Source organism: Zeugodacus cucurbitae, chromosome 4 (genome assembly GCF_028554725.1).
Source record: "Zeugodacus cucurbitae isolate PBARC_wt_2022May chromosome 4, idZeuCucr1.2, whole genome shotgun sequence".
In the NCBI taxonomy this organism is placed as follows: Eukaryota; Metazoa; Arthropoda; class Insecta; order Diptera; family Tephritidae; genus Zeugodacus; species Zeugodacus cucurbitae.
In genome coordinates, this window is record NC_071669.1 from 22,970,056 (window position 1) to 22,988,765 (window position 18,710).

General features: G+C 34.5%; 1 protein-coding gene across 2 annotated transcripts in view; it reads right to left on the reverse strand.

Annotated features, from left to right (window-relative positions):
- LOC105214585 (uncharacterized) overlaps positions 1-15,774 on the reverse strand; it is a 147,999-nt gene extending 132,225 nt beyond the window's left edge. For both annotated transcript variants that reach the window (XM_054229167.1, XM_054229166.1), the window contains exon 1: positions 14,885-15,774. The gene's annotated coding sequence lies outside the window, so the exon portion shown is untranslated. The remainder of the gene's footprint in view (positions 1-14,884) is intronic.
- Between the last annotated feature and the right edge of the window lie 2,936 nt (positions 15,775-18,710).

The window sequence follows — 18,710 nt, forward strand, 5'->3', positions numbered from 1 at the left end:
GATATCTTTTCAAGATTAAAATTCAGTGAAACATAGTGTACGAATTGCATTTTATTACTTCATGAAATTCATTCCTTCTTAGTTCTTTTCTGTAGACAACATATTTTTTTGTATTTTGTCTACTGAAATGGTTGCATTTCCCTCTCAGTCAGATTCCTTCCATGCGGCTTATAAATATGAGTAGCCTATATAACTCTTTTGTTAACATGTCTAATTCGTCTGATTTCCCTGAGAAGGAGTTTCATAAAGGTCGAAATGGTATCCAAATCGTATCTTTTATCATATTATTCGATTTGACACTGGATAATTCAATAAATAAGAAGAATGAATCACTCTCACCCCTATCCCTATACTTTATAGTTTTCAACGCTTTAACGTGAATAGCTGCTATTCCCAATTAGGGTTTTAGGGTTTTTAAAAATTTTATTATTCGGTCTACAACTTTGCTTCCGCCGTTTTCCAATAGGTCTCTAGGGTCAAGCACTGGTCGATTAAATCGTTTAATATCGATCTTGGACATTTGTGTCAAAATTAACCCACCAAAATATTTGTACAGACCTGTTTGCATCCCAAACTTATTCTTCAAACTGAAAATGTCACATTTTGAGCCGAATTCTCGACATTTGCACGGAATACACATGCTGCCAGAAAGATAGTCAAAAGTAGTAGCTAGCGATGGCCAATATTTGGAATAATATTTTTCTAACCGTTTTTTAACAAAAAATGCCTTAAAAGCAAAGTTGTAGATCTATATTATATTTTATTTATATTATATTCATATTAAAAACTTATGGTATAGTGGAACAATCAGAAAGGTATTTCTGCTAAGGATAGTTTTTTTTAGAATAAAAGGACTTATGTTGTTCGACGAATTCATGTCATAATTCTGTCATTATTGTTGTAATATTGTAATTAATAAAATTGCATTCTTCATTTCTGTATACTTAACATTAGTTCGGTATAATGTTGACATTTTATCTTCAAATATTAAACTCTAAAATGCCTTTGCCCATTCGAAATACTCATTTATTATTTGAGCCCTTGAATAAATTCTACGGTTGTTTTAGATATCGTACTCTTGTCAATTTAGCGTCATTGACTTCGACATATCCATGTAACTGAGCGGAACGTTTTTAACAACTCAGCGTTAACGACAACGCGGCAAATTTCTGTTTACTTGAACTGAATTTGGAAATTTTATTATGCAAAGAAACTCCCTTTTTCGCAGCCAACTTTACTTCACAACGCACTGTCAAAATCGAATTTTTAAACGCTCAGCTCGCCATACAAATTGTATGAGCATAAGGATTATTTGACAGTCATTTGCCACTGCCGCTTTTTTTTTTTTTTGTAACGGCAGTACGAAATATTTAATCATTTTTTCTAATACAGACAGAGGTAATATAAAATAATTCTCCATGATACTATTTGTGTAATAAGGTAGAGTGGCTCACAGTCAAATGATGCAGCAACGAAATGAAAAATCGCTTAGTAAAAATCATGTTTATATTTCGAAATTAAAAACTTTTACTAATTTGTTGATTAGGTACATATAGTATGTTTGATCTTTTAAATAAAAAAAAACAAAAAAATTATTTATTTTTTACAAACGTTAAGTAAAAATATGTTCGTATACCGAAATACAAGCTCACAGCCAAAATTATGCACAAATGTTTGCCGTTAGCGGTGACAGCTTGGCGCCGATTTTCAAATGCAAAGTAAATACTGTTATAAATGTGAGCTATCCTGGAATAATATTTAAAAGTTTTGAAATTTTAGTTTTAGTTTAGGCGGCCAAACAAGCATTGAAGTGCGCGAGTTAGTCATAAGTATTATAAAGACGGAAAAAGTCAACGCAATGTCGCGAAAATGGTGAAACTGAGTCAAGGAACTATTCGGCATATCACTTAACGTTATGTTCGTGAAAATCGTGTCGCAAATAAAAAAATCGGCTCATAATAAAATATTTAACGAAAGTGACTCCCGTTGGATTGTACGCAAAATACGATAAAATCCCCATTCAAGTGCTCCAGCTTAAATCAACGAAATGGAAAATTTATTTAAAATTTAAATGGCCGCACTGCCTGAAATAAACCATACATTAATGCTAAAACTCGAAGTACAAGGTTGAAGGTTACAAACTAAGAATTAGATATGCCTGCAAGCTTCTGGAATACCGTAATTTTTGGAGATGAGAGTAATTCCAACCTCTTTATATCGGATAGAAATAGATATGTATGGACAAAACCAATTGCTGAGCTACAACCGCAAAATCTACATAGTACCGTACAACATGTTGGAGAGCATATAATGGTGTGAGGAAGCATGTCGTCTTCTGGTGTCGGGAATTTGGAATTTATCGATTGTACTATGTGCAAGAGTGTGTATCTGAACATTCTGAAATGAAATTTGCTACGAAATGCCGCGAAATTAAATACTTTTGACTATCAAGACTTTTGGTACTATCAAGATAAAGATCCGAAGCACAAATTCGGAGTTGTGCAAAGTTGGATTATATGGAACTGTCCATATAGTACAAAAAAAAGCGCAATATTCAGATTTTAATGCAATTGAGAATCTGTGGTCAGTTATGGAACCAGACATGCGAAATACCAAATTAGAAATAAAGCCGACTTGAAAAAAGTCATGCAAACAGTACGGAATAAAATTGTTCCAAACTATGCATAGAAATTTGTAGAATCCGTGCTGAAACGATGGAAAGCTGTTATTGATAGTAAGGAGCATCCCACAAAGTACTAATCGACCTAAAAATTTAGTTGTGTCTTAAAAAATTGCAATATATAGTATATATATAGAAAACTTACTGAAAATATTTTATAACTATAACAAAAGCAATAAATAATTTTAAATTCGTAAATGGTTTAATGATAAGTAAAATTGTCTAATAATTAAAAATATCTTTGAGACTAAGTGTTTTCAACTGAAATGACAGCTTATTCATCGAATATATGTGATCAACGAATCATGTCTACCTCAGGTAAATGTCCGATTTTTTTTTTTTGAAATCTCCTTCAGTATTTTTAGAAAATCTGTTCTTCAGAATACGTTTTGTTGCCTAAATAAATAGATTGAATAGCAATTAACATTGTGTTATTAAGTAAAGAACCTTAATTAGAAAGCAATTGAATATGTTGTACACGTCTATCTCGTTCTTGAATTATATTTTAGAGATAAAGTGCTTAATTAAAAATATAAGAAGTTTAATGATATGAACCAATATAGTTTAAAACGATAAACGATGGCTTTTATAAAATATAACATTTCCAAAAGTACCTCAGTTATTTAGAAATTGGGTAATTGTCCTTAAAATCAAAGCTTAAAATTAAATATCAGTAGGAAGTCATTAGTTAAATCAATATGGTAATTAACTAATTCTTAAATACTCAAAAATGGTGAAATTACAAACTTTTCGAAATTCTACAAAACCACAATGGTCAAAAAATGGCCACAAATTTGTGTTAAACTACGCCGCATAATCCAGCGGTTGTTAATATACATATACTATACGTACATATATCATTTTACATATAAGTATGTATATATGTATCTACATCTAGGCTATGTACATAAATATGTATGTCCACAACCATTGTTAGACATCTTCATATCATGCGAAGACTAAATTAATTGAAATACAGACACAACACGCACACACAACCACGCGTAGATATATATTTTGTGGCAAGCAGACTGTCTTGTAAGTAAGCGAGCTTTCAGTGAAACACAATCTGACCTTTGCATTACATTTTGCCACAGGAATGCAGACATACATACGAACAAACCCACTCATATACTCATTTAGTATATATTATGGCTTGTATTTATATAATAGCTTTGATATGCATACAGGCATATGTATATTTATAAAATATCTCTTTTATTTGCTGCTATAGTGTTTGGACGTGTGTCTATGCGCATACGCTGGCCCATTAAGTTGAATTATTTAGGCGGTTATGGCGCATCTGAAATTCCTGTCATGGTCAGCAGCGCTGTCGTCGCTAAATACCAACATAAAGGCCAACACATTTTAATGATAAAAATGGGCGCTTACATATGTAGCTATGCCAGCGCTTACAATCATATATACAAACATACAAACAAACATATATATGTACATGGGAAGGTAGATAGACGACGCACGCATAGACAAAACCCAGTAATTTGCTGATTATATTCGATATAATGAAAATGGACGATAAAAGGTCATTTTTGGCAGAAAATAAATTAAGCCGCTAAATATTTGTATATAATGAGTTGACCAGAGAAAACGCGTGTTTCTACATATAGATGTAGGTTCGACAGTGTTTATCCAACGGAAATGTGTAATAATGATGGAGATTATACTTATATACATACATATGTACGTAGAGAATTAAGTTGCTGAATATGTTGATGTGTGTGAAAATAATCTTTTAATATCAAAACAATCAAATAATAGCTTCAAGCGTTTTGAAATTAATTTGAAAGTTAGCCTAAAGGTATGCTGGGTTTAACATATTTGCAGCTATTTTAAGAATGAGTGTTTCCATTTAATGAAACCCTGTTGTACACATTTAAGCCAGTAAAAAAATATCTCTACATTTTTTGTAATAAATTATGAATATTCCATCTATCTATTTTATTTTCCAGAATTCATTCTAGCGAGCTAAAGTTGGCATAAACAACTGTTGAAAACTGTTGAAAATCCGAATGTCTGTTTGTCCGTCCGTGCAAGCTGTAACTTGAGTAAAAATTGAGATATCTTGACGAAACTTGGAAGACGTAGGAAGGTTAAGTTCGAAGATAGGTGTAATCGGGCCACTGCCACGCATACAAAATGGCAATAACCGAAATTAAATTAAGCTAATGAAGCTATTAAAATTTGGTATCACACTATGAGGGGGCATATGTGGATGTAATTTTTTTGGGGAAGTGGGCATGGCCCGACCCTACTAAGTTTTTTGTACATATCTCGCAAACTACTAAAGCTGTATCAAGGAAACTTTCTAGAGTGGTTTCTTTAGGTACTACCTTATACAGTCCAAAAATGGAGGAAATCGGATGATAACCACGCCCACCTCCCATACAAAGGTTATGTAGAAAACTACTAAAAATTCTTTAATTAAGTAAGGAAACCTACCAGAAGCCTCAAATTTCATTAGTCCAAATCGGTTCACAACACGCCAACTTCCCATATACCAGAACTTTGAAGTCAATCTAAATAGTTTACTTTACAATATATAAAGTTAGTTAGTTAGATATAAGCATATCGAAACAGAACTTTGCTAAAATACTGTATTTAAAGAGTGGCATCGCCCTTCTAAAAATCGTCGAAATCGGTACATAAGTTTTCAAGACCCAACATATAGTTATATCGAATATGAGGACTTCGGTGCTTCAAACAAATTTTTTACAGAAAATATAGTTAAGTCTCTCAGATATTTAGAAGAAATTCAGAGGGCATATGTTCTTCTAATAATATGTTTCCGTGCCAACAATGAATGAAATCGGGTCATAACTTCATCTATCTCCCATAAACTTAATATTAGGATTTTCAAACTTTCAATGGATTTTATACCATAAATATGCCGAATATGAGAGTCAAATTGTTTGTTATAATAATATATTTAAATAAATAAATTGCGAGAGTATAAAATGTTCGGTGACACCCGATCTAAGCCTTCCTTACTTTTCCTTTTAAATTCTACATTAAATTTTAAGTCGATCCGAGTAATAGTTTTGGAGACATGGTCTGAAAAAGTTAAGCTTAAGAGTAGCTTTGTATTTGAACTTCACTTGAGTCGACTAAAGAACTTTGAATTTATTTGCAGAATTCTTTAACACGACTTTAAATACATATTTCCCTACCTTTGAGTTTTCAAGATATCCGATTAAATTCAGTTTTTGAGACTTAGTTTTCGTTGAATGTAAATATATCACCTAGGAAACTATCAAATCTGTCAAACCGCTCTGTTAGCGCTCTTGTATTGAAAACATGGAACTCGGAGTTTGGAAAACAATATATCAGGTGCACATCCATATAACATATAATCACTCATATTAGTTTAATAATTTGAACCCAAGAAAATTTCACCTATATATAGTTCTTAAACTCTCTCTCATTTCAATCCGTACCAACCACGGTATACGTTAGGGTAATCTTGTATGAAATTTTAAAATTTTGCACAAAATTTTTGCCATGTTTACTTCGAATTGTTGTTTTTAGTAGGAACTTCTTACAAACTTAGTTAATATGCATTAGACATGCAAAGCATAGCGTCATATTATATTATCCATATTATGCCACCAGAAAGGTCATGTACACTCACTGTTGCTCTTACTCTTACTGTTACTGTCTTATATACAAGTGTGTCACATTTGTCTCGATGTTTTTCGGGAAAAGCTCTACATCTTCTTATAATTTTTGGCAGACTTACATGATTCGCATATATTTAATTTATATCTACATTGAGCGATGTGCCACTTTGCCGGTCCATGTACTCGTAGACATCGTAAATGAAAGTAGACAGTACAAGCGACAAGAGAATGGCAATAAGTAATTCATAAATAAGCGACGGACATTTGCCAAGAAGAAGAGGCGATTGTCTGCACAATGCTTGCACTTCATTTATAGTTTGACATTTTTGCCGTTTTCTCTTGTGCGCTCATTTCTTGGAGACAAATAATACACATTTATTGAATTTTTTTTTACTTTTCTCTTAGGTCCATACCTATATATTTGTGTGCATGGATGAGAAATGTTCTGCATAATGAAGAGTGATATATTGCACAAAATTATATTCAATCAACAGATTGAAACTGATCACACGTGTACGCATATTTGGGAACAAATTGTAAGTGTATAATAGACCTCTAAACTTATGTTCTCAGTAATTATTTGTTTAGTTGACCTTACTTAGATATTTGACCAGGGTTGTGTAATTTTAGTATTACAGAGTCACTGTAGGTCAGTATTTCAAAATATAGGGTGATTTTTTAAGAGCTTGATAACTTTTTAAAAAAAAAAAACGCATAAAATTTGCAAAATCTCATCGGTTCTTTATTTGAAACGTTAGATTGGTTCATGACATTTACTTTTTGAAGATAATTTCATTTAAATGTTGACCGCGGCTGCGTCTTAGGTGGTCCATTCGGAAAGTCCAATTTTGGGCAACTTTTTCGAGCATTTCGGCCGGAATAGCCCGAATTTCTTCGGAAATGTTGTCTTCCAAAGCTGGAATAGTTGCTGGCTTATTTCTGTAGACTTTAGACTTGACGTAGCCCCACAAAAAATAGTCTAAAGGCGTTAAATCGCATGATCTTGGTGGCCAACTTACGGGTCCATTTCTTGAGATGAATTGTTCTCCGAAGTTTTCCCTCAAAATGGCCATAGAATCGCGAGCTGTGTGGCTTGTAGCGCCATCTTGTTGAAACCACATGTCAACCAAGTTCAGTTCTTCCATTTTTGGCAACAAAAAGTTTGTTAGCATCGAACGATAGCGATCGCCATTCACCGTAACGTTGCGTCCAACAGCATCTTTGAAAAAATACGGTCCAATGATTCCACCAGCGTACAAACCACACCAAACAGTGCATTTTTCGGGATGCATGGGCAGTTCTTGAACGGCTTCTGGTTGCTCTTCACCCCAAATGCGGCAATTTTGCTTATTTACGTAGCCATTCAACCAGAAATGAGCCTCATCGCTGAACAAAATTTGTCGATAAAAAAGCGGATTTCACATTTCGAACCGAACACTGATTTTGGTAATAAAATTCAATGATTTGCAAGCGTTGCTCGTTAGTAAGTCTATTCATGATGAAATGTCAAAGCATACTGAGCATCTTTCTCTTTGACACCATGTCTGAAATCCCACGTGATCTGTCAAATACTAATGCATGAAAATCCTAACCTCAAAAAAATCACCCGTTACTTTCACAGAGTCAGTCAAAGCTTGAGAAACATTTAAATATAACCAGGGTCCGACCAACTTCAATTAAGCAAGCAACTCGGCTATAGCGTCCACGATATGCATAGTAAGAATTTTCTTGAAATACTACATCACAAATGCTATATAACAAAAAAAAAATCGTAATTAAGGGTGGGCCATCTGTTATCTGGTTATGTGAATATTGAAAACTATACTGTTTATATTTAATTAGGAAATTTATCATACATTTTGACTTAATTTTAGATACAACAGCAGATAAGTAGCCTATATTTTTTATAGTCAAGTTATTTCTTCCCTCTGCAATTTCCATTACTTTTGGATGGATCGCATAATGCTTTTCAAACGACTCCAGAAAGTCATGGGACTAAAATCTGGAGCTCTGCTTAGCCAGCCATTGTCACCTCTTATTAACAACTGGCATCAAATGAATTCATACTGAGTGTATCATAGGGAGCCGACTAGTTGCAAACAGTAAGCTTCAAGAGTATTTTAGTATTTTCGCCCATTTAAGGTAAGATATAATTAGTCAACATGTGATCCATAGATATTTTTGTTTTAATTGTTTATTATATTAGATTAATTGAGAAACTTTTTTTCAGTCCTACAACTTGTTAAAAATATGTAATAATGTGTTTGATACGCTACTCTCTAGCATTTGCTGAATAAAATATAGCTTATTATATTGAGGTTATCTGGCTTTCAGAAGGTATTTTTACAATTTTTTTAATATGTACAATTATATATTTCATTTAGACAATTTAGCATATCAAAGGTATATAGTGTATTGAAACAGTATTTTGTGAAATTTGTATTTAATAACTCCCAAAACTCAGCCGTTCTTACCTCATCTCACCTGATGTTTCAAAAAACAATGCTCTTGCCGCGGACAACATAACTCATTATTGGTTGATCTAAAATGAGTAAATCCAATATATTTCGGTAGTACTGGATACGTCTAGTAAATGACGAAGAAAAAACAAAAATTTGAAGGGAAACGACTACCGGAAGTTTGGTTTATATAGCTTTATTTGTTTACGAGATAGTCCCAAAAAACTTTTTAGGGTCGGCTTTTCAGTTTTCGCCATTTTGTAGGCGTGGTAATGGTCGGGTTTTGCACGTGTTCGCTTCGAACATCACCTTCTTATTGTGTCGAGAAATACATGTTCCAAGTTTCATCAAGATTTTTACTCAAGTTACAGCTTCCAGGGACTGACGGAAAAACAGACAACCGGATTTCAACGCTTTTAAAATTGTACATTCAAACTGACATGACCCGATGGTGGAACTTCCAAAAGGTCTATCTCTTAGAATTTTACTCGGAACGACTTAAAATATTTGGATAATAAAATTAAACATATTGTACTAGTTAAAAGACTAACAATTTTTTATCCAATATTGAAACCCACCAAACCCCTTAACTTAACATAGCAAACATTTTGCTGATCTTTTAAATTGCTCAGCATTTCCAAACAATTGATTCAACGCGCTCAAATATATGTATTTGTAATTTTCGAGAATACTTTAGTGCTGCTATTCTGTTTGGAAAACTGGTATAATGTGTTCCATTCGTTACTCTCTAATGCTTAGCAAGTAAAATACAGCTACTATAGTCGTCTTTCAGATGACTGTGAGATCCACATAACTGGAGTATGAGTATTGGTAGCCAGTCAATGGTACCGATCTTCAGAAATATTGCACAAAGCATGTTAGGAAAGTTTTATGCTACATCAACAACAACAGAAAACATAAGTTTGGGTAATATACTAACTAATAATCCAATATAAAGATGTTAAGAAACGGAGGCTCAAGTTAAGGTTCAATGCACTGTAAATACATACCAAAATTTTATTGAAATAGTAAAAAATAATAATTAATTCAATAAATTCAAATATATACAACTCTCCACATTTCCAGGCGACAGTTAAGAACCTGCCGGTAATGTTCTCAATTTTCTCCAAAGTCCCAACCACAAACTACAAGCAATCTCTGCATGCGCGCGTTAATTTCTGATATTAAACGCCACTCTCCACAACCAGCGCCATAAAAGCATGTAAGAGTTTGAGTGTGTGTGCGTGGGCGCAATTTCGTGCACATTATCCGCTTAACTTTTATGTGATGTAGACATGAAAATTTTTGGCCAAACAACCGCCCAATGGAATTCGAGCTGAAAAGTACTCGCCAAGTGTGTATGAGCAGCCGCCAAGTGTAGTGCGAGAAATAGTGTTTGCCTACTCAGTAGTGTAGTGCATACTCGCATAACAAGCACTGTGTGGTCATACCATGCAGACACACACACACACTCAAATGCCGCGGAATGTTGGTAATTGTAAACTGTTAGGTTGTTAACCTTCATGACTTTATAATTCGCATTGCGTACGAAAAATAATTTGCAAGCATTCAGTATACGCAGAACTGCGGCGGTTTGCAGGCGCGATTTAATATTTGCTTTGTACGCAATTTGCTTTAAGTGGCCGGCGCCGAGGATGACGAAATGCGTTGACTCTGAAACCGTGTGGTTGTGCGGTGAAAAGTGACTTTTCTAGTGAATAAGTAAAATTTTAATTATTAACTGTCGTGGGAATTATAAATATTTAATCAGCCTAAAAGTCAGCTTCAATAAGGATAAACGCGACAGGGCTTATCGCCGAAACAATATTGTTAATGGAAATGAATTTAAAATTTTAAATGTAATTTTTCTGCTGTTAAAGGCAGTAAGTGAACTTTGGTAAAGTGCTTACATATAAACAGAGTTAACATCATTGCAGTAAATAAAATATTAATGCATGAGGCGAATATAATTGAAAGTGATATATTGCATATTTCCTCAATTGCCAGAGAATGTGCTTTAAAGTGTGTTTACGTTTACGTGTACTTAATAAATGCAGCCAAGCATTAAATTGAAAATGAATTTGCAACCTACGCCAACTTCAATCACAAATTTGTGGAAGCCTTAAACGGTGACACACGGCGTATGAGTAACCTTGTGTGTAGACGGAGACTGCAAAATTCATAGAAATTTTCACGCTCATGTGTCAATGAACTGCTCAGTACTAATAATACGAAGAAATATCAAGACATAAATGTAAAAAATTAAAAAAATATTTAAGTGTTTGTAGCGGCTCTTCAATGTGATGACGTCACTGTTATATGTAGTGTTGCTGTAATATAAGAGTAACTTTACATTTTTTGAATTTATTTATACAGGTTTTGAAATTATTATCTATTAAAAAGTGCTGAAACTTTATTTATAATGATTATAATCATCATTATATCACAATTACTGCAAAAGCTGATTTATCTTCATTGAAAAGTTACGTATACGACACGTCACACCTATAAGTAAACACGCTCAAAAGGAGTAATTTATATCAACTTCATTTTTTAATATCCTGAAAGTTTTATTGATTTATTGTTTATATATAATTAACTTAAATATTTTTAAGAGCTTTTTATAGTTAATATATATACTAAAAAGGAACCATTATTTTAAATGGTTAAATTAAAAAAATTGCTTATCTAGCCATGTTGAAAGCAAAAAATATAACAACAAACGCTAAAGTTGAATACAAATGTGAAAGGTAAGACCAGGAAAGCTGATGTACACATGTATATATTTAATGAAGAAGTTGTTCAAATTATGGAAGTATCCCACTAACATCCTTATACTATTTACATACAACTTTTACTATGAAAACCTTTAAAACCTTTAATAAATGAAAAAAAATTTTCAATAACATTAAATAATTGCATTTATCGAATACCATAGAATTTCTTAAAAGCTTTTAAACTTTTTAATCAACTCTATGGATACTCAACGATATGTCAGTAGAAAATAATTAGCTCGAACGTTAATTGAAAACATAATAATATACAAAATATGAATACAGAATTTTATGCAAGGCACTATTTACTTAATATTTTGAAGGGAGAATAAACTTTAACACACTCTAACAACTTGTTTCCGCCTTAAAAGTATGCCGCTGTTAAGTTACATCAGTATACATTATTATGCTCATGCCACAACAACTTATCAACTCAAAAGTTCAACAACAACGATGCTTATCGCATCGCTTTATAAAAAGGTGCACACTGAATGCTTTTTAGTCGCCTAATTCTTCGATATTCTAGGAAAATTTTTTATAAATTTGATATTTGACAAGTAAGGAAAGGCTAAGTTCGGGTGCAACCGAACATTTTATACTCTCGCAATTTATGTAGAGATTTACCTATATTTTCGGTGAAAAATTACCGTTAGGCACTGAGTTCTTCATGTTTGATATCAGGGGCCTTGAAAAGTCATGGTTCGATTTTGACAATTTTTCCACAAGTGATGTCACAGCTCAAATACAGTATTTGTGTAAAGTTTTATCTCGCTATCTTTATCGGTTCCTTATGTATACATTACAAAGTGAACGAATCAGAAGAATTCAATTTATATGGGAAGTAGGCGTAGTTGTGAACCGACTTCGCCCATATTCTACCAGTGTCATCAGGGTGTCAAGATGTCAAATATTATATACCGAATTTCATTGAAATTTGTCGAGTAGTTCCTGAGATGTGGTTTTTGACCCATAAATGGGCGACGCCACGCCCATTTTCCATTTTGTAAAAAAGTCTCAGTGCAGCTTCCTTCTGCCATTTCTTATGTGTTTCTGACGTTTCTCGTTAGTGAGTTACTTTTAGTCATTTTCAACCTAACCTTTGTATGGGAGGTGGGCGTGGTTATTATCCGATTTCTTTCATTTTTGGACTGTATAAGGACACGGCTAAAATAAACAACTGCAGAAAGTTTGGTTTATATAGCTTTATTGGTTTGCAAGATATATACAAAAAACCGATTGGGGGGCGGGGTCACGCCTACTTTTCCAAACAAATTACATTCAAATGTACCCCTCCCTAATGCGATCTTATGTTCCAAATTTTATTTTCATAACTTTAGTTATGGCCTATTTATAGTTCTTTATGTGTTTTTGGTTATCGCCATTTTGTGGGCGTGGCAGTGGTCCGTTTCCGCCCATCTTCGAACTTAACCTTCTTATGGTGCCAAGGAACACGGACGAACAGACAGACATCGGGATTTGAACTTTACTCTTCACCCTGCTCACTTTGGTATATATAACCCAATATCTAACTCGTTTAGTTTTAGGACTTACAAACAACCGTTATGTGGACAAAACTATAATACTCTCTTAGCAACTTTTGTTGCGAGAGTATAAAAATTATACTATTTATTATTTACAAAAGAATACCAGCATACTTAGTCTACAGCGTGTATGCCTACAACTCAACTCAATCAAATAGTTGTGTTGTATAAACAATAAAGTGAGTGGTGTAAGAGCTCACCCGCCTTTAAACCATTTGTTTTATTCCATTGTACAATTTCATTTTTCACACCATCTCAGTGAAGCCAGTAATAGAACAATGGCGACAAATATTCATTATAAATTCACATATGTATGTTTCGAACCAAACCTGCAATCTTATTCTTTACACTATAAATCTCAAATCTTAAGTCGTCGATTTCAACTAGCTGCAATAGATTTGTGATGAGTTTAAGACCGTTTACATATAGCCAAATGATATTATCACTTGTCAAATCTGTTGTTGTATTACACATCTTTATCTCGCTGTCGGCCATTTTTGTTTACATTTTCATTTGACATTTCTCCTCTTCTTTGCAAAATTATCGATAAAACTAGGAATAACACCGAAAATCTAGTTGTATAAAACGAGATAATTTTATGTTCTCGGATTATCAAGAGAGGAATTTGTATGAGAAATCTCGTTATATGTAAACATAGTATACCCTAACCTAACTTAGTCTTAACTAAAAATTAATTAAGTATTTATGTACATATATAACAAACTAAATAGACACAACATTAAAATTCTTCACTGCAGTTATTGTTGCATTCTAACCTGTTTCTGTACTGCTACTGAGATAACAGCTCAGCCTTAACTAAGTTCTTAAATAATAAACTAATATGTGAACTAAAAAAGCTTGAGCTCTGGGTAAGCTAGCAGGATTTTTAATTTTTTTCATTAAAATGTTGAATATTTTTTTGGTAATGGTCTTTATTTCATTACACTGTACAACACTCGACTGGGTAACGAACCAAACTAATTTTTTCCAGGAGATTGAGAGCTAAGTAAAAACATGTGTTCTTCGATTTCATATTTCACTTATTAAAACAATTATTAATTACACAATATAGTTACTAAAAAATCCAAACTACGGCTATTTGGGTTAAACTTACATGTTGGAATCTTTCAGGAAAAGCACTTAAATAACAAATTAGATAACTTTGATGATAAAATTATATAATTTTGGAATATGCATTCAAACAAAAAATAACATACCGAAATTTCGGAAATAGTGAAAGTATTTTCTGGAAAATAAAATTTTTATTTAATTGTGTCCCATACCGAAGTACCCGTATAGTGTTATGTATACTTTTTTGTGGCGCTTTTACAATTCGTAATGCAATATGTGTTTATTGATGAGAATTCTGTCCATTTTTACTTAAAAGGTATACACTACCGATAAATCTTTTTTGACAAAAGTAAACTCGTCGTTTGAATTTTGTCCCAAGAGTATCTTATAAACATGTTTTGTACTTAGTAAATATTTAGTTAAGCACCTTGTATAAATTTCAACAAATCCCTTCTTTTGTCTATCAGCATCATAAATTCAGCTAACAAAATTAGTATTTTCAATTTCATTATACCAGAGCTTAAAGTATAAACACATTTGTTAATTAATAACAGTTCAGCCTTAACGCCGCCTACACACATATACAAAAAAATATATTTTCATAATTTTCATAAATAGTAAAATACCAAAGTAAAATTGCAAATTCAACTGGAACTCCAACACAACTCCGTGCGGCATTTGCACAAACCACATACACACATGCATAATTAATTATACTCACAGAGCAATGCACGAGGCAGCGTGCAATATTGTTGTCGCCAGCAATTATTTATGCATGTAGCCGCTGGCATGCGAGATTAATTTCATAATTAGTTGAGCTGCAGTTGCAAATTAGTTTTATGTGCCACAGAGTAGTATTTGCATATAGAGTGCAAGTATTGCATGCCGAAATCGATTTCTGTATTGAAAATAACAGTGTTTTTCGCAAACACATAATAAACACACAAGCTGCTACAGCAACAGCAAAAACAAGCCTTTAAGCCGATTGGCGGTTGGATTTGTTGTTACCAAACTAGTTGTTGCCACACTTGGCTTTTGTTAGACACTTTGCTATTGTTCGTGTCGACAAATTCAACGATTCACTTTCGTTTATAACTGCTTTTGTCTATTTGTTACATTTATTTAGTTATCCTCACAACTGTATATATACATCCTTATTTCATTCAACCGTATTGTGTTTACTTTCGGCCGCATTTGATCGAGATTGTATCCGTTTTCGACGGACGCACAAATAAAACCGAATAAAGCCAAAACTTGGCGCAAACTTTATTATTTGCCAATTGTATTACGCGCACACACATGCACGGCAGTAAATATACAAAAACACACGCGCACACTCACACTTGTTTATTACACTTTCACCGTTATATTTTGCCGGTCACATTCGAAGCACGCTTACTTATTGTTATTGTTGTTGTTGTTTTTTACTCTTTAATTTATTTTGGTGTATTTTTCGGCATTTGCGGCTACTCTCAATTACTCGTCTGCCACTCTTGGCCACCTTCACTGCCGCTACACTGCACACTTCCGTTCTTAGCCAAAACTGCCAACACAGAGTGTAGTTAAAGTGAGATATTTCGAAATTTCCAGCCACGTTCTGTTCGCATTGAATTGATAACGACGACTGAATCGCGTTTGGCCAGCAGGTTTACTTTTATTCGCTGTTGCTGCACGCGTTTTGTTGTAAGGATATCTTCGTTGTGAGCTTTTCGTCACAAACGAAAGCTTCGCAAAGGCATTAGGGTGGTCTAAATGCCTGACCGAATAGCACGAATTGTATGGAGAGCGATAATAAGAGAGCAGAAGTTGTGTTTAAGAGAACACGAGCGCGTGTAAGCATTAGACCAGTTTGATTTGTTAAAGGATTCCCACAACAACTATTAAAATAACAACAAAAATATAAGTTAATAATAATACAATTTATTATTTTTTACTGGAATTCTAAGCCATCTTCCTACCTTGGTCAGTAAACTCAATACACCCAATATAACAACCATCCATTTATTATTATTATATTAAATGATAGTCAAAAATGTTTAACTAACATAAATAATTGAAGAAAGTAGGAAGGTTTCGGCTAGTTTATTGTGGACTGCGAGTATTCTAAATAAGTTTCACAGTAAAAGTCTACTTCCCACATTCCACCAAATTTTTCTTCAGATTACTTGTATAACGGTACTTTCAGGGAACCATAATATCTCTATTTCAAACCATAATACTGATTCGAATAGTTTCATCCAGATAGATATACTGGATTTCTAAAGAGATGTAAGAGATATTGGGGAATTGGGATATCGGGATAAGAGATCCAAGCATTTCGTTTCGAATCAGCTAACTCATTATTCAACCAATTGGAATCCCGACTTCCGAAGATGGAAACGATAACGATGCTAAAAATTAAAACTTTTAAAATCCGTTCCCACGACAAGTAATCGAAAAAGACTTCATTAATACTTACCTATAACTTTTAGGGAGTTAGGTTAGGCTGACCTTTGACAAAGTGTCGTAAAGGATCCCATTTGTACAGCTAAAAAAACCGGTCCATTGTGATGCCAAAAGACTCCTAAGTACAGAATGTAAAAAGTTTCCTATATATCACCGAAACACAACAGAAATATGTTCTAAGATGGCCAAGGTCATTCCTTCTATTCCTACGTTTGCGTATCTACGCTACCGAGATGTTTCAACTTCAGTGTTGCGAACGGTGGTCCTTGCCTTCCTCCATACAACTGTTGCAGTTTGTGTCTGATAGGATTTCTAACCTCATTACATATATGCCTATTACGCAGTGTCCAGTCAGGGTTTTCACTATTAGCGAAGCTGAACTGTTGTGTTCCACACTTGACTAAAAGGATCTCGGAACCGAGCAGATTTTGGTTATTAACCAACGCTTACCGAACTCGCGATGGAGTACAACGAAGCCCCGGCTCGTTCCCAACCTAGTTCCATTTCATTCAAGCTCATAAACTCTGCAGTTCCCAGAGAACCCGCTGTGATCCGGCACTCTAACGATCCTGATAGTGAAATAGCTTGACTTGAGTTTAAACACTCCTTAACTAGCCATGAGCACACATTCTGGTGCTCAAAGCCATTATAGACGCTCTACTGTCGGATAAGTTGCTCCTAAAGGAAGCTGCACTTCGAGGCAGTTCATCTATCGCAATCTTAACTACAAACACTTTCGAAAGATTCCCTCTCCAACGATCCCCAAACCTTAAAAAGTAATCGGGCTTGCAGGCGTTTAAGAACTGGCCTTTATTCTATATTATTCCTTTCGCCCTAGATTGAATGGCATCCCGAACATTAATCAGTATCCTAGCGATATCTAGCCCCCTTCTGGTGATATATTATGGTCCACAAGTTCACTGAAAAAAAAAACACGAAGAATGACTTATCTATTCACAACAATTTAACAAAAAAATCTCCACACCAAGATTTATCAAGTGGCATTTATAGTGAAAATCACTTGCAACGAACGCTTGGCTGCACCACAGAAAAAAACTGTCAATGTCGACCTGAACGTCGAACGGCGTGTTATGAAAGCATTTCCGCTCGCATGCACCGCTATATAGTAGTTTAATGCAAGCGGAAACGGTGACGCTCCTCAACGGTCACGGCACACCTACTACAGTTATGTAAAAATAAACACACAGTAGCTGACAAGCCGAGCACAAACAACTCACGCAAAAAGGGCGAAGGGGAGGGGGAGCGACTGAAATAAAATCAAGACAAAGCGACCGGCAACGTGTGAAGGTGTAAAATGGCGCGAAGGAGAGGGGCAAATGAGCGGCAGTGAAGCGAGATTAAAGTAGCAGCATGCAACACGACAAAGGGCTTCGGAGCACATGCATATGCAGAGGTCACAGGGGCAGCTGTGAAGAGGGCCGCTTGCATATCAACACACACGAGTGCACACGTGAGCATGTAAAAAGTAGATATTTTGTTGGATACGAGTATACATAATATATATACATATGTATATTGAAAGCGCTTGAACTTCACTATTGTGTACAACAATAAAAGTGAGAGCAGACTTACCAAAGGGGTGTGTTGATAAAATAGAAAAATATCGATTTGGATATTAGATGAGCTGACAGCGCCTGACACCGACACAACTCATCAGTTTGTTCATACCAACCAATTGTGTGCGGCTCGAGGAGCCCGAGTCGTGAACGCCTGCTGAAAGGTGAAGGCAACAAAGTCGGCACAATAGCTAACCAACAACAATAAAAACAATAAGACAGACAAGCATACTAGGGACCCATTTTACTCCACCCCTCAGTCACTCACATCCACTTACCTTTATGTCGAAGGATACACTTTCATTTGCGCCAATCTTCAATAGCTTTGACTTTGACTCTCTCCATGTGTGTCTGTGTGCATCATATGTGCCCGTGGTGTTCACGCAAATTGGTTGCACCTTTGTAACGTAACCACAATACGTCCTTGCCTCTGGATTTTACAACAAGCGTTTATTGGAAAGACGCCCGCCTGAAGACTAGCGCTGCGTAATCCAAGACCGCACATAACTTTGCAACAATTTGTTA